This window comes from Phacochoerus africanus, unplaced genomic scaffold, assembly GCF_016906955.1.
Source record: "Phacochoerus africanus isolate WHEZ1 unplaced genomic scaffold, ROS_Pafr_v1 Scaffold_167, whole genome shotgun sequence".
Lineage (NCBI taxonomy): Eukaryota > Metazoa > Chordata > Mammalia > Artiodactyla > Suidae > Phacochoerus > Phacochoerus africanus.
In genome coordinates, this window is record NW_025927361.1 from 3,172 (window position 1) to 20,463 (window position 17,292).

General features: G+C 43.6%; 1 pseudogene; it reads right to left on the bottom strand.

Moving 5' to 3' along the window:
* Positions 1-728: 728 nt before the first annotated feature.
* On the bottom strand, positions 729-1,358 carry LOC125119164 (immunoglobulin kappa variable 1-39-like; annotated as a pseudogene).
* Between the last annotated feature and the right edge of the window lie 15,934 nt (positions 1,359-17,292).

A 17,292-nucleotide genomic window follows, 5' to 3' on the forward strand; every position in this document is an offset into this window, starting at 1 on the left:
ACTGAGCCAAAGAGCATATTGAGCAGTTCACCCAAGAGGCAGACAAGGGATAAGTAAGCACAGAAGAGATGTTCCACATCCTATGTCATCAGGAAATGAATATTTAAAAAAAAATAGATACCACTGCACACCTTTCAGCATGGCCTAAATCCAAAACAGTGACCACACTCAATGCTGCAAGGATGTGGAACAACAGAAACTCTCATTCATTGCTCGTGGGGATGCAACATGGTACAGCCCCTGTGGAGACAAGCTGGTGGTTTCTTACAGAAAACGGTCTTACAATGGAGGGTCTTCCCATGGTTTTCCCCCAAACTTGAAAACAGTATCCAGATGAAATCTGCACACACTGTATATTTGCTGAATTTTGTATGGAAACCAGGATTTCTCTAAAAATTGATATCTCTTAAGAAAATCCTTCTTGGACTCTCAAGAATATCTTCACCTGTTATGTGAACCAAGTCACCGTGAATCACAAGCAAGGTGACTCAAAGGTAATCATCTCTGAATTTATTTCTCAGGAGAGGCATTGTCACATCTGTGCTGTGAGGGCTGAAGAGTGGGAGAGAAAGTTAGGGCATCTAGGAAGGTCCCTGGCCCTTCTACCAAAAGCTTGCAGTGAACTTCATAAGGTGGTCTGAGAAATGCTCTCAGCAGATGGAGGCACCAGGAGCAGCTGGGGCCGCCCAGCCTCAACATCTGCTTCCCTGGGAGGTTTTTGTGCTTGCCTGTAACACTGTGGGAGGTGCACTATTATGCTTCTGACAGTAATAAGTTGAAAAATCTTCAGGCTGCAGCCCACTTATGGTGAGGGTGAAATCAATGCCAGATCCACTGCCCTTGAACCGGGAAGGGACCCCACTTTGCAAAGTGGATGCAGCATAGATCAGGAGTTAAGGAGCCTTCCCTGGTTGTTGTTGATACCAGGATAAATAACTGCTAATGCTCTGACTGGCCCGGCAAGTGATGGAGACTGTGTCTCCGAGAGATGCAGCCAGGGAGGCTGGAGGCTGGAGACTGGGTCATCTGGATGGCACACCTGGCACCTAGAGGGGAAACAAAAACCACATATTCCTGTTATCAGAGGACTTCCTTGAAGAGCCCAGAGGTACTGAGCACAGTGGCCGAGGGGATGCTCCCATGTCCCAGGACACATAGGCACTCAGGGGTCCTGACAGTGAGCAGGGATGAGGGGTAGGTGTCAGCATTGGGAGTCATTTTGAGGTTCCCCCTCCTCACCTGGGAGCCAGAGCAGCAGGAGGCCGAGGAGCTGCATGGGGGCCCTCATGTCCATGCTGGTTCCTGAGCACTACTGCCTCCTGCCCAGGGTGGGCCCAGACTCTTAGTAAGTGTCCAGGGTGGTGGGCTGTGCTCTGAGAACATGCAAATCAGCAGGGGGAGGGGAGGGCTGGGCACAGCTGCAGGGCTGGCTGGTCCCAGTGACAACCCAGGGGCTGTGCCCTGGGGACTCAGGTCAGAGCAGGCAGCACACATGTGCTGCAGAAAACAGGTTTCTCCCTGGAGACCATAGGATGGACTCAGTGCACTGTCCTTTTGGGAGAGGATTTGTTTTCCTCCATTCAAGGTTCCCCATTTCTTGCTCCATCTCCATCAAAAAGCAGGAATGTTGGGGCTGACGCATTTCAAAATACTGCAGGGAATTTAATAAACTCCCTGCATTGTGTACCTGGAGATCTAATTGAGGCTCAAGACCATTCCTCTGCGATCTGATAATCTGATGTCCTTGGTGTGACACATTCTTTGCCCAAACACAGAACCAGGATATCTGCAGAATTTCCCTCCAGATTCCTGCTGGACTGAGCAGTGCACATGTGGGAAGAGCCTAGCAGGGTTGGGGAAATGTCTGTCTGAAAGTCTGGCAGGAAAATTCACAGCATTCCGTGCTCACACAGACTAGGGTTATCTGGGGCTCCACCAGCCAAAGCAGACCCCGCATCATTTATGGGCACAGGCTGGGTGTTCGGAATGGCTTTGCCTCAGGAATGGAGCAAAGTAGCCCCACACTCAATGCTGTTTGCTCTTTTCACACAAAGTGTATACAAGCAGGACTCCATAGATCTGAGATCTTCAAATTGAAGCACAATACTAACTCAGATAGTCAGTGTAGGAGCAATGGCTTCAAGGCATTGTTTTATGGCTATTAACATTTGTGGTTTAAGGGCTCCAGAGAGTAATCCCCCACAGGCCTTGTTTACTATAGGAAATGTGCCTTCCCCCACATGGACTTTAATCTCTAACCTACTCCTCACTGATAAAAAAGGAGTGAGAGGAATGATGGCAGCCTAATGAAAGAGAAGGACAAAGAAACCATAAAACTTATGGGATATTTCCACCTCTAAACCCCTTCTTGCACAAGGAGTGATATAAGAGAAAACCACATCTTTCTGGACCCCACATTGGTACCCACCATCCTTAAAGAATAAAAACCTGTATAGGACAGTAGAGAGCAGGGACTCTTCTCCCTCCTCTCAGCAGCCCTGGGAGCTTTTTGCTTTCCTGTAATAAAGACTTTTCTTCCTTGCTCTCTGTGTGTTCACAGAGTTCATTCTTCCACTGCATGAACAAGAACCCAGGTTCTGGTAGCATTTTTCCGGCATCAAAATGACAATATTCTGTAATGCTATAGTTCTCTTGTGGAGAAGAGTGTTGTCACTGCAGTGGCATATATCATTGCTGTGATGTAGGTTTGATCCCAGGCCCAGACACTTCCACATGCTGTGGTTGAGGCCAAAAAGGAAAAAAAATGAAAAACAAAGATTAGATAATGCAGAAAAAAAAATTGTTCCCTTAGAGAAAATGGGGCCAAAAGAGAGAAACACTGATAAAAATGTTTAAAAAATGAATAGCTAAAAATGCAGTATTTCATTCTTTTTAATGGCTGAGTAATATTCCATGGTGTATATGTACCACATCTTCTTGATCCATTCCTCTGTTGATGGACATTTAGGTTGTTTCCATGTCTTGGCTGTTGTAAATAGTGCTGCAATGAACATCGAAGTACATGAAATACAGGTATTTTTAGCAACATGGATAGACCTAGAAATTATCATGCTAAGTGAAGTCAGCCATAAAATGAAACACCAACATCAAATGCTTTCACTGACATGTAGAATCTGAAAAAAGGACAGACTGAACTTCTTTGAAGAACAGATGCTGACTCACAGACATTGAAAAACTTTTGGTCTCCAGAGGAGACAGTTTGGGGGTGGGGGGGGTTGTTCTTGGACTGTGGGATGGAAATCCTGTGAAATCAGATTGTTATGATCATTATACAAATACAGATGTAATAAATTCATTTGAGTAATAAATTAATTAATTAATTAATTAATTAATTAATTAAAATGAATAGCTAGGAGTTCCTGTCATGGCTCAGCAGAAAGGAATCTAACTAGCATCCCTGAGGACATAGGTCGATGCTTGGCCTTGCTCATTGGCTTAAGGATCTGGTGTTGTCCTGAGCTGTGGTGTAGGTCACAGATGTACTCAAATTTGGCATTGGAGTAGCTGTGGTGTAGGGGTGGCAGCAATGGCTCCAATCCACCCCTAGCCTGGGAACTGCAGGTGTGGCCCTAGAAAGATCCAAAAAAAAAAAAAAAGGAAAAATTACAAAAAAAATAGTTAAAGTAAATATCGTTTAACATTGTACCAGTTTTAAGAAATCATTCCTAACTCTTGCATAATTCACAATTTAGAGTCTCCATGGAACTGAGTGGTTAAGTGGCTGAATGTAGAGGTCAAAAACAAAATCCCCACCAATGCTCAGTTTCCTCCATGGTATTCGTGCAATCTGGCCAAAAAAAAAAAAAAGTTTTCTGGATTTCAAGTGCTCTTTGGAATGTCAAGATATTATCTTCAAAAAAGACATACATTACCATAACTAAAAATAAATCAACAACACATAGGCCTGTTAGGTTTTGAAGGCGATATATACACATTTTAGAGTCAGTTATTCTGAATTATTTATTAACTTACCTGGAAGAGTGCCCCTTTTAGTGTGAATTCCAAGAACAGAAATAATTCTGCAGTGAAGCCAACATGCATTGGACTGTGTCCCAGGAGCACAGTGACCTTTCCAGTTCCTGTCCCAGGTGGGTATAGCGCATAGAGGAGCCAAAAAGCCCCAAGGAGAATCACAGTCCAGACCACTAGGGCATTGGAGCAAGAACAGGGTAACTGCTCAGCAGAAGACACACAGGGCTCCTGGCTGTCATTAACCCCTAGCAGAGACCACAAGCTGTCTATGGTTCATGATCTCTGCATGGAACCTGAGCTGCCATTATGAGCTGAATGGCATGTGAGGCACCAGGACATAACTCTATGTATGCACATTTGAATGCTTCCTTCTATTTTCTATACAATTTTTAGCTTTTAGAACTTTCTCAACCATATTATACCAATCTCAATTAAGACAAATTTACATTAATATTTGTTAATTATTTTCCTTACACATATCTGTTTAAAACCTTCTGGATTTTTCTTTTTCAGTTTAATTGACATAAAACCTTCCAAATAAGGGCATACTTAAGTTTCTTAAGTGCCCACTGATGAAGGCTGACATGTGTCTGCATCTGGATCAAATAGTGACTCTCTCCCCTTCTCCAGACACCTCACGCTTACACTTTTCAAATCAATAAGTCCTCCCAACTAGGAACCTGTGGTTCTGAGAGTTAGGGGTGCATCATGTCTAACTTGTGGGGAAGCTGGGCTTGCTGGGTCCCAGGGAAGAAAACAGGAGATGAGGTGGATGGAGCCCAGAAGGGGTGTGAATAGGACCCACAGCAGGATATTCAGAGGCAGGTGGAAGTGGAACACGCCTTGGAAGCTCAGGCTCCATTGCGCTTCCATGACATTGACATTTCATTCAGGTTTTAGGTTTCTCATATGCAGATATTTGCCAGGTTTTCAGAGAGTACATCTCAGAATGACAGACAGGAATATTCCAGCAGAGAGACCTAGGGTAAAGGTGGTTTTCTGAGGCCCACAGACCAGCCCCTCCCTGGGACCCAACCCTGTGTGGGAACTACTGTGCCTGAGTTTGTGGTGATGACAACAGGGCAGGTTTTCTTCTCTTGGTGCCTGGACAGCAGGTGGCTGCTCATTCAGGTCAGGGATGCTGAGAGCTGCGGGGAGGGGGCACACAGAGCCATCTGTGAGCTGCACCAGCCACCTGCCCTGGACACCGGTGATCTGAGGTAGGGACCTCTCTGCTTGGGACCCAGCCCTGTGGATATTTCCCACCCCCCTGCAGAGCTCCCCAACATTTGCGCATCACCCCAGAAATAGCATGGGTATGAGCACAGTCTGTCCCCCAAAACAACTGGGATGACACAGTGCATTCACAACCATAAAGACAGATTTCTGGAAGCTCAACTTCACATGGACCAGCCAGATCCTAGCAAACTGTATGGGCAAAAAGCCAGCCAGGTGTTTCTGGGTCCAGAGTTGTGCCTCCAAACAATCAAAGTAGGAGTTCCCATTGTGGCACAGTGGAAACAAATATGACTTGTAACCATGAGGTTGCAGATTCATTCCTTGGCCTTGCTCAGTGGGTTAAGGATCTGGCATTGCTGCAAGCTGTGGTGTAGTTCGAAGACATATTTTAGATCCCATGTTGATGTGGCTGTGGTATAGGCTGGCAGCTATAGCTCCAATTTGACCTCTAGCCTCAGCCCTACCATATTCTGTGAGTGCTGCCCTAAAAAGCAAAAAACAAAGGAGATTCAGACCCAAAACAGTCTGTTAAATTCCCCAGCCATTGGGCCATTGGACCATGTACGAATTGAACCCAACATAAGATGACAGAACTATGACCCCTTTTCTGAGATGAGACAAATTGTCCAGAGACTTGGACATGCCCTGTAAGCCAGAACCAGCTCTGGCCCCCCCCCCCCTTTTGGCTTCTCCAACCCATCTCCAACTTTATATTTGAGTCTGAAGGTGCAGACAGGGAGGTTGCAGATAGGGATCTGCTGGTGTTTCTAGTGCCATCTGTTGAGACATGTGCTCTAACATTAGCTCCCAGCACTTCCTCTGCCTCCCTCAGCAGAACCCTGCTCTGTTCTGGCCTGCTGCTCCTAACAGTTTAATTTTCTTCTCTCCCTCTCTGCCTACTGAAATACATTATAGGTGGGGATATGACTCTCTCAAAGTCACCAGGGCAGTTACACCCACACTGACCCATACCCACTCCCTAAATCAGACAATATATACACCTTTTGAAGTCATGCCTGTAGGAGTTGAATCAGGAAGCACCCTTCAGCCCTGGAACCATCTTTAAATCAAGGATCATCCAGCATTTCTACACCTTGCCTGGATTTGGCTAGGTTCTTTGTCACTGGGGTTGGCAGAATAGGAAGAGGTTCAGGTGGGATGGAATAATGAGCTTGTGGAGGAGGAGATTTCTGGAGAGAAAAGGCCTAGGGAAGATCACAGACCATCCCAAAAGAGCCACAGTTTGTAAACACTTGTACCTTTCACAACCAGAAGCCAAAATTCCTGATGTCAAACTGTACTCCTGTCCGATTCTGGAAAAGAGTCTCAAGCCGGGTATTTCTGGATCAGCAAGAGTTCACAAGAGAAGGTGTCTAGTTCCAAACCCCTGCCTCTTCAGGAAAACAAATGAATGAACAAAAAAAAAAAAAAAAAACAAGCAGGAGTTCCCATCGTGGCACAGTGGTTAACGAATCCGACTAGAAACCATGAGGTTACGGGTTCGATCCCTGCCCTTGCTCAGTGGGTTAATGATCAGGCATTGCCGTGAGCTGTGGTGTAGGTTGCAGACGTGGCTCAAATCCCGCATTGCTGTGGCTCTGGCGTAGGCTGGCAGCTACAGCTCTGATTCGACCCCTAGCCTGGGAACCTCCGTATGCCACGGGAGCGGCCCAAGAAATGGCAAAAAGACAAAAAAAACAAAAAAAAAAAACAAGCAAACCAACTCCACTGAACTATGATTTTTTTAGCAATATGATATGCGACCAGATGAAATGACCTAGGGTGTATGAATTTGTGTATATATTAACATTTTTATAGATTTTTTTATTTACCTATTTATGTTCCTGCACCCATTTCCAACACACAGATACTCTTGGCTCAGGAACTGAATTGATGCCACTGCTGTACCTCTCCAAGCTCATACATAAAATCCTCTTCCACCAGAGTTATTGTGTCAGAAGAGACTTCATGTTTGCCTTATTAATTCCTTAGCTGCTCTGTAGGACTATATACATGTATTCATTGACTTATTTATCAACAGAGCACATACTTTTCCATATACATATTTAATTTACAAATTTATTTGGATGCCACCTGTGATATTGGGATGTTGTCTGGCAAGAGATTGATCTCAAAACACAGCTCTCAATAAAACTACAGAACAGAGAAATATTCTCTTAAGCCAGGCAGCAACATGTTACTCCGTGAGGTTTTCTTGAGGATACCAACCCTGCTTAATTCATCACACTTGGTATAGATCAGGCCTCCATACCCTGGTGCCAAATTGAAAAGAAAGGCTTGTCTTGAAAGGCAAGAAGGAAAACTCACTCGGTCTCATGAGCGAAAAAACACAGGGGGTCAACACAGATGCCCACACCAATGCCACTGAAGTCCCCCATTCATTCATCAACATAACCCCCTTTCTCCATGTACCTAAAACCCAGATGGACAGGGGCTTAAGAATAGCCAGCTCAGGATACAACACTGATGTGTGTGTCTTGGGGCCTGTCTCTAGAGGAACACAAGGCATGCTGAAACCCAGTGAATGCTTCAAGCATTCTAAACACACTGCCACTCAACCAGGCTGCCAATCCTCCTTCAAACACTGTGCCCTCTGCCTGACATGAGCCATCTTGGAGGAGAGAGTCCCTGGTGCCCAGGAAACACCCAAAAATATTCTGGGTGCTTGCTGTGGGTTCCGCTCAAGATAACATTAGCCCAATGCTGAGAGTGCACTTTTAGAGCCTTGGAGCTCTAACCTGTTAGAGCCTCAGAGCTGCACCTGGGGACAGAAGGTACTCTGGCACCCTCATGTGGACATCTGCTCTAAAAGCCACCTCAGGCTTTCCTCCTCTCTCTGGCTCAGCAGTCCCCAGGGCTGCACAGGTGGGAGGGACAGATGCAGGTTAGGTCTCCTTTCCCCTCTTTCATGAAATACTAAGAAATGCCATTTGAAGTGGGATATTTCACTCACAAATGCTTTCAGAGCCCTGAGGCCAATCTATGCCATGCCTCTCTGTTTAAACCCTCAGCTCTCTACCCACATGTCATGCCAGCCTTCTTCTTTTTTTACATAACCCTGCATTTTTTTTATGAAGATATGTGTGTGGGTATGGAATGATTGATTTTTTCCTGAATTTTTCCACCTGGGATTCCTTTCTTTGTTAAGTCTGGCCTTGTTTTCTTTCTTTGATTTTTTTCTTCTTCTTCTCTTTCTTCTCTCTTTCCTTCATTCTTCCTAAAATTAGTGACCCCACCTGGAGCATGCATGAGGGGTTTGCCCATCAATGTTCTTCAAGACACAGTTGTTACCAAACCCACCCCAGTGAGAAAGGCAGATCTTTGACCCAGAGTGATGAGAGGGATCACAGTGAGATATTTCTATTTATCAATCAATCTACCAGCCTTAAATGCCCAACCTGGCTTTCGGTCATGTCCACATATCAGGTGAATAGAAAGAATGGAAGAAGCTCACATGGAAAGAAAAGGATGGAGTTTCATGAGACCTCATGAGAGACAATGCCCAGTGATTCACACAGCTACTCTCCAAAACATCACCATTTATGCACCTGCCACACAAAATACTCAGGTAGTGTATCCAGATCTCAATACCCAGGTCAGCCTAGCCTTCCAAAATAAACAGCTCAACCAGTGATACCACCCTAAAGCAAACAAAACCAACAATCCAATCAACAAATTCTGAAAAAACCTGAAGAGACCTTTCCCTAAGCCAGATATACAGAGGGTAACAAGCACTGGGAAAATGAACACCATCACTCATTAACAGCGAATTGCAAATCAAAACGAAACTGAGATACTCCCTCACCCTTCTCTGAAGGGCCGTCCTTGGTACATCTTCAAATAAAAAATCCTGGACTGGATGTGGAAATGAAGATGCCATCCTACAGTGAGGGAGTGTAGGTAAATTTGTACAATGACTAAGGAGCACAGGAACTAGGTAATCCTAAACATAAACATAGTATGAACGAATGACCCAGCAAACCCACTCTTGGGCATGTACACTGAAAATGTACTTTTTTTTTGTCTTTTGTTGTTGTTATTGTTGTTGTTGTTGTTGTTGCTATTTCTTGGGCCGCTCCCCGCGGCAGATGGAGGTTCCCAGGCTAGGGGTCGAATCGGAGCTGTAGCCACTGGCCTACGCCAGAGCCACAGCAATGCAGGATCCAAGCCGCGTCTACAACCTACACCACAGCTCACGGCAACGCCGGATCGTTAACCCACTGAGCAAGGGCAGGGACCGAACCCGCAACCTCATGGTTCCTAGTCGGATTCGTTAACCACTGCCGCCACAACGGGAACTCCTGAAAATGTACTTTCAAAAAGTTAAATGTCCAACTATAGTCATGCAGCACTATTCACCATAGCAACACATGGAAACACATTCTATCTCCATGGGAAGATGATTGGATTAGGAAGAAGATGTCCACATACACAAAGGGACAGTACTCAGCCAAAAAAAAGAGAGTGAAGAAAATGCCATTGACAGCCACATAGATGGTAAGAGAAACTCTCATACTAAATGAAATACGTCCAAAAGGGAAAGACAAACCCCTTCCATCTGGACTCTGACAAATGACACTGATGAACCTTCTACAGGAAAGAAATACATGGACTGAAAAACAGATTTAGGGTTGCCAGATTGGAGTGGGAGGCTGTGGGGAGAACTAGGTTTTGGAGGGTCATACATCCAAACTTTTGCCTGTGGAGAGAGTATGCAGAGAGATACTGCTGTTTAGCACAGGGACCTATATTTGGTCATTCTTTTTGGAAGCAAAAGGAGGATAATTTGAGAAAAGTTGTACGTATATCCATGTATGATTGGATTGCTTTGCCATTAACGTGAAATTGAGCCTCACAAATCAGCAATAATCACAAGTAACAATGATGAAAAAAAAAACACCCAACAATAGTTGTGGCTCAGGGTTCATCAGAGAAGGTTTCAGCGTCGAGTCTGCTGCCTCTCAGGAAGAGACAGGCACACTGACCCCAAGGAACCTGGCAAGGTGTCCTAGCCTAATGACATCAGATGAGACCAAATTACCTAGTGTGTATGAATTTATTTCTGTAAAACAATTTTTGTTTACTTTTTTACTTGCCAAGTTATTTTCCTGCACCCATGTGTGGCACACAGATACACTCTGCCCGGGGAATGAATCCACTCCTATGATGGACATCCCCAGGCTTGCACATAAAACCCTCTGCCACCTGAAATATTGGGTCAAGAGAGCCTTTATGATGGCTTTAAATATCCATTCCCTTAGCTTTCTGTAGGAAAAATATATGTCTATATATACAAATATTTACATTTATATATGTATGTATGACTTTATCAGTTCAGCTCACTGTTTTAAATATGTTTGTTTTTATAAATTTATTTGGTGCCCCTGTGACTTTGGGATGATGTCTGGCCAAAGTCTGCTCTGCAAATGCAGCTCTTGCCACAGCCACAGCCTTGACACAGAGAGACTCTCAAGCCCATCAGCCATGAGGGAACTCCCTGACAGCTTGCTGGATGATACCAATCAACCCAGCTTAATTCTTCAATCCTGATTTTAGTCAGGCCTCCATATCCCGGTGCCATACTCAAAAGGTAAGAAAGAGGAGATGGAATTAAGACAGTGAAATAGAAGGACTGGAGCTCAACTTCTCTCCTAAAAACAACAAAATTCACAACTAAAGGCTGAGCAATCTTCAACCAAATGAATTGTAAACCTTAAAAAAGATATCCTACTCCAGAAGAAAAAGAGGAGACCACATCAAGAGGTAAGAGGGGCAGTTACATTATATAAGCAACCCCATACCTCCTGGGTGGGAAACCCCACGGACTAGAAACTAACTGGTTCACAGAGACTCACCTACAGGAGTGAGAGTTCTGAGCCCCACATCAAACTCCCATGTGTGGTGATCTGGCACTGGGAGCAAGAGCCCCTGGAGAATCTGGCATTGAAGGCCAGTGGGGCTTGTGTGCAGGAGCTCCATGGGACTGGGTGAAATGGAGACCCCATTCTTAAAAGGCACACACAGACTTTCATGTGCACTGGGTCCCAGGGCAAAGCAAAGTCTCCATAGGAATCTGGGTCAAAACTGACTGCAGTGCTTGGAAGACCTCCTGGGAAAACAGGGGTGAATATGGCTTGTTGTAAGGGAAGGTCATTGGAAGTAAAGCTCTTGGGAATATTCAGCAGCATGGCCTTTCTCTATAGGTGGCCATTTTGGGAAAATCTGGCCTCACCCATCAGCGCTGAGAAGCCCCAAGGCAAACAACAATCAGGTGACATCACAGCCCAGCCGCTCAGTAAACAGGCTACCTAAAGACCCCCCAGGCACACAGCCGCCTCTAGTTCCATCCAGAGACAAAGCCCCACCCACCAGAGGGATAAGAATAAGCTTCACCTACCAGTGGGTGGGCATCAGTCCCCTTCCCATCAGGAAGCCTACAGCAAGCCCCCATACCAACTTCAACCACAAGGGGGGAAGACCCCAGCAGTAAAAGGCTACAACTTTATTATCTGGAAGAAGGTCACCACACCAAAAATCTATAAAAATGAAAAGACAGAGAACTAGAACTCAGATGAGGAAGAAAGAAAAAATATTAGAAAATCACCTAAGCAATAAGGAAATTCTCAGCCTCCAGGAAAAAAGACTTTAGACTGTTGATGCTGAAGATGATGCAAGACATTGGAAATAAACTGGAGGCAAAATGGATAACTTACAGGAAACACTGAGCAAAGAGATACAAGATATAAAATTTAAACAAGAAGAGATGCAAAATACAATAACTGAAATAAAAAAATCACTAGAGGCAGCTAACAGCAGAATGTCAGAAGAATGAATAAGCGAGGTGGAGGACAGATTAGTGGAAATTACAGATGCAGAACAGAAAAGAGAAAAAAGTTTGAAAACAAATGAAGAAAGTCTCAGAGAACTCTGGGACAATGTTAAATGCACTAACATCTATATTATAGGAGTGCCAGAAGGAGAAGAGAGAGAGAAGGGGACAGAAAAAATATTCCAAGAAATAATAACTGAAAACGTCCCTAACATGGGAAAGGAACCACTCACTCAAATCCAGGAAGCACAATGAGTACCATATAAAATAAAGCCAAGGAGGAATACACCAAGACACATACTAATCAAACTGACCAAAATTAAAGACAAAGAGAAAATCTTGAAAGCAGCTAGGGAAAAGAAACAAATAACATACAAGGGAACCCCGCTAAGGTTATTGGCAGATTTTTCAACAGAAACTCTGCAGGCCAGAAGGGAGTGGCATGATGTACCTACCTAACGTTATGTAAGGAAAAAAACTCCAACCAAGATTACTTTACCCAGGCAGGGCTCTCATTCGATTTGAAGGAGAAATCAAAACCTTCACAGTAAGCAAAAGCTAAGAGAATACAGCAACACTAAACTAGCCTATAACAAATACTAAAGGAACTTCTCTAGGCAGAAAAGAAATAAATATGTAGATGAAAAGCAATTCACTACACACCTATTAGAATGGCCAAAATCCAAAAAGCAGACAACTACCAAACGCTGACAAGGATGTGAAACAACAAGAGCTCTCACCCATTGATGCAGGGAGTGAAAAATGGTACAGCCTCTTGGGCAGACAAGTTTGGCATTTTCTTACAACACTAAACCTACTCTCACAATACTATCCAGCAACTGTACTCATTATTTACCCAAAAGAACTGAAAACTTATGTTCATACAAAAACCTGCACATGAATGTTTATAGCAGCTTTACTTGTAGCTGCCAAAATGTGGAAGTAACCTATATATCCTTCAGTAGGCAAATGGATAAACAGTGGACCATCTAGACTATGGATTATTACTCATCACTCAAAAGCCATGAAAAGACACTGAGGAACGTTAAAGACATACTACTAAATGAAAGAAGCCAACTGAAAAGTCTACATACATGAATTATGTGATTCTAACTCTATGATATTCTGGAAAAGGTAAAACTATGGAGGTGGAAAAAGTTCAATAGTTGCTAGGGGCTGGAAGGAAGGATGAACAGACAGAAACTTCTGCAATCCTACAAAGCTGGATACATGTCATCACACATTTGTGAATACCCACAGAATGTATACCAAGAGTGAACCCTCATGTAAATTATGGGCTTTGAGGGATAATGACATGTCAAAACAGGCTTATGAAATGTACCACTGTGACAGGAGATGTTGACAGAGGGGGAGATGTGTGTGTGTGGGTGCGGAAGGTACATGTATTTTTTTTTTTCTTTTCTTTCTTTCTTTTTTTTTTTAGGGCCACACTTGCAGCATGGGGGTGCCAAGGCCAGGGGTCAAATCAGAGCTACAGCTGCCAGCCTAAACCACAGCCACAGCAACTTGGAGTCTGAGCCACGGCTGTGACTTACACCACAGCTCATGGCAATGCCCAGATCCTTAACCCACTGAGCGAGGCCAGGGATCAAACCTGAAACCTCCTGGTTCCTAGTCGGATTTATTTCCCCTGCACCATGATGGGAACTCCAGAACTCTGTACTTTCTTCTCAATCATGCTGTGAACCTAATAAAATAAAGCCTATTTAAAAGAAAGAAGGAGGAGCTCCCGTCGTGGCGCAGTGGTTAACGAATCCGACTAGGAACCATGAGGTTGCGGGTTCGGTCCCTGCCCTTGCTCAGTGGGTTAACGATCCGGCGTTGCCGTGAGCTGTGGTGTAGGTCGCAGACACGGCTCGGATCCTGCATTGCTGTGGCTCTGGCGTAGGCCAGTGGCTACAGCTCCGATTCGACCCCTAGCCTGGGAACCTCCATATGCCGCGGGAGCGGCCCAGGAAATAGCAAAAAGACCAACAAAACAAAAAAAAAAAAAAAAAAAAAGAAGGAAAGAGAAAGAAAGGAAGGAAGACTAGTACATACTGTAAAAGAAATGTTTGTAAAAGTTAAACTGGATCTTTAACCCACTGAGGGAGGCCAGGGATCAAAACTGCATTCTCACAGACACTATGTCAGGAGCCAAAATGGGAACTCCCTAAACCAATTTTTTTAACTTAAGATAGTTGTAGCTTCATGGTTTAAAGATATATTACCAAAGATCTCTTGCACTGCTTACTGTTCCTCCAGCAGTAACATCTTGCAAAATTATAGTACAGTATCACAAGATATTGATATCAATAGAGTCAAGATACAAAACAAATCCCTCATTGCTGTTTTACAGCCATATGCAACTCTCTCCTGTTCCCCTCAATTCTTCTTTAACCCCTAGCAACCACTAATCTGTTACCATTTTTATACTTTTGACTTCTCAAGAATATTATGTAAATAAAATCATACAATATGTAACTTTTGGGATTGGCTGGTTTCACCCAGGATAGTTTCCTGGAGATTCATCCTGATGTAAAACCTTTTAACTGGTCATGAAACAGAATTACAACTTCATAAACAAAGACCTTGGTTTCACTGATGATTCACACTAAGGCAAAGGGCATGAGAAAATGAAACTTCACTATGCTCTGTTATCTACAAGTATTCTTTCTTTTTCTTTCTTTTTTCTTTTTTTCTTTTTTTTTCTTTTTTGCTTTCTAGAGCTGCACCTGCAGCATATGGAAGTTCCCAGGATAGGGGTCAAATCTGAGTTACAGCTGCCATCCTACACTACAGCTGCAGCAGAGCCAGATTCAAGCCACATCTTTGACCTACACCACAGCTCATGGCAACATCTGATCCTTAACCCACTGAGTGAGGCCAGGGATCAAACCCACATCCTAGTCAGGTTCACTAACCACTGCACCATGATGGGAATTCCCTCATATTCTTTATAACAGTTTTCTGACACTTTAAAGACATGAAGACATTCTCACAGTCAAATTGTTTTACACATTGGAATTAGACAACTTTATGCTTGTATGGCCATGAAGGTTTGTGAAACTTACCTCCAAAAGACATGGCTAGCTAATTTAAGATACTTCAAAATCATTCTTATTATTATTATCCATTCAGATGGATATGAATTAACAATGAACTTCCTGAGTTTTTTTACTTAGAAATAAGCCTTTGCTCTCTTACACTACAAACAAATAGACAAACAAAACCCAATGAAATTGCTATCTGAAACAGCAAACCTCATGTAGAATTTAAACCACTGTAGAGAAGAAACACCCATCTGTCAGCCCCAAAATCTTGAAAACCATAAGGTGACTTGTTTTTCAAAGTTTTCCTGCAAAGCATCTAGTATCATTTATAAGCACTTCTAATACCCTCTATACTTGGCAACAGAGTCTCATCACTGAATAACTATTCAGAAAGGAAATGCAAAGTTCTGACCAGAAAATTGACTTTCTACTCCTTAGCATTTTTAAAAGCAGAAACCCAATATGCTCATCTCACATTAGCAAGCCTACAACACAAAGATCAAGCTACAAATAATGAAGAGGTCTGTGACCTGTTGCCAGGTTTATAAAATAAGAGGCCTAAAATTCATCCATCATTTAAGCTGATCCGCAGCACTCTTATAAGCAATACAATTTGTTAAGGAAATCAAAACTCATTAGTCACTAGACATAAGATAACCAGATAAAACTGGGTATCTTACTCTGTTACATTTCTAATTTTGAGAGAGAGAGAAAGAAAGAGAATAGGGGTAGGGATAGAAGAAAAGAAGAAAGGAGGGAAGGATAGAGGAAACTTAACTATGCAGTTCCTTCAAAGATTTGTACAGGTTAATAAACTAAGGAGAAAAGTAACAATATTTAAAAAAAAAAAAGAAAGGCAAGAAAGAAATTTCCCTAAGCCCCATGGGTGAAAAACCACAGGGATTAACCAACTGCTCACCCTCATGCTATCAAAGTCCCCCATTTATTCATCAGCACCACCCTCTTTCTCCACTTACCTAAATGCCATAAGGTCAGGGACTTGGAAAAGGCCTACTAAGGATATGACACTGATGCTGGGTGGGTCTTGGCTCCTGCCTCTGAGGAACGCAAGATGGGCCAAATCCCAGTAATGACTCCAAGCATTCAAGATTCCTGATGTCTAAGAAACAATCGATAATCATTGGGGTGCTTTCTGTGGGAATCGTTCAAGACCCCATCATCCCCAATGCTGAGCCAGCACTTTTAGAGCCTTGGCGCTCTAACCTGTTAGAACCTCAGAGCTGCACCTGGGGACAGAACGTACTCTGGCGCCCTCATGTGGACATCTGATCTAAAAGCCGCTGAGGCTTTCCTCCTCTATCTGCCAGGGGGCTGCACTGGCAGGGGTCAAGATGTGGGTTAGGTCTCCTTTCCCCGCTTTCACGAAATACCAAGAAGTGAATTTTAAAGTGGGCTATTTCACTGTTAAAGCCTTTCAGAGCCCTGAGGCCAACCTATGCCATGCCTCACTTTTTAAAACCTCAGCTCCTTACCCATCATGTCATGCCAGTCTTCTTCCTTTTTTATATGACCTTGACTTATGTGTTCATGAAGATAGGGGTGTAGGTATGGAATGATTGATTTTTCCTTAATTTTCCACCTGGGATTCCTTTCTTTGTTAAGTCTGGCCTCGTTCTTTCTTCTTTTTCTTTCTTTCTTCTTTCTTTTCCTTTCTTCTTCCTTCTTCCTCTTTCTTTCTTCTTCTTCTTCCTTCTTCCTTCTTCCTTCTTCTCTTCCTTCTTCTTCTTCTCTCTTTCTCTCTTCCTTCATTCTTCCTAAAATTATTGACCCCACCTGGAGCATGCATGAGTGGTTTGCTCATCAATGTTTTTCAAGACACAGTGGTTACTAAACCCACCCAGTGAGAAAGGCAGATCTTTGACCCAGGGGGCCAAAATGGATCTCTTTCTTTATATCAACCAAACTACTGGCCTTTAATGCCCACAGGGCTTTAGGTCCTGTATCCATATCAGGTGCACAGAAAGAAGAGAAGAGGCTCCCACAGAAAGAAAAGGATGGAGTTTCATGAGACCTCATGAGAGAAAATGCCCAGCGATTTGCACAGCTACTCTCCAAATTATCACTGTTTATGTACATGCCATGCACAACACTCAGGCATTGTTTCTGTATCCCAATACTGAGGTTAGGCTAGGCTTC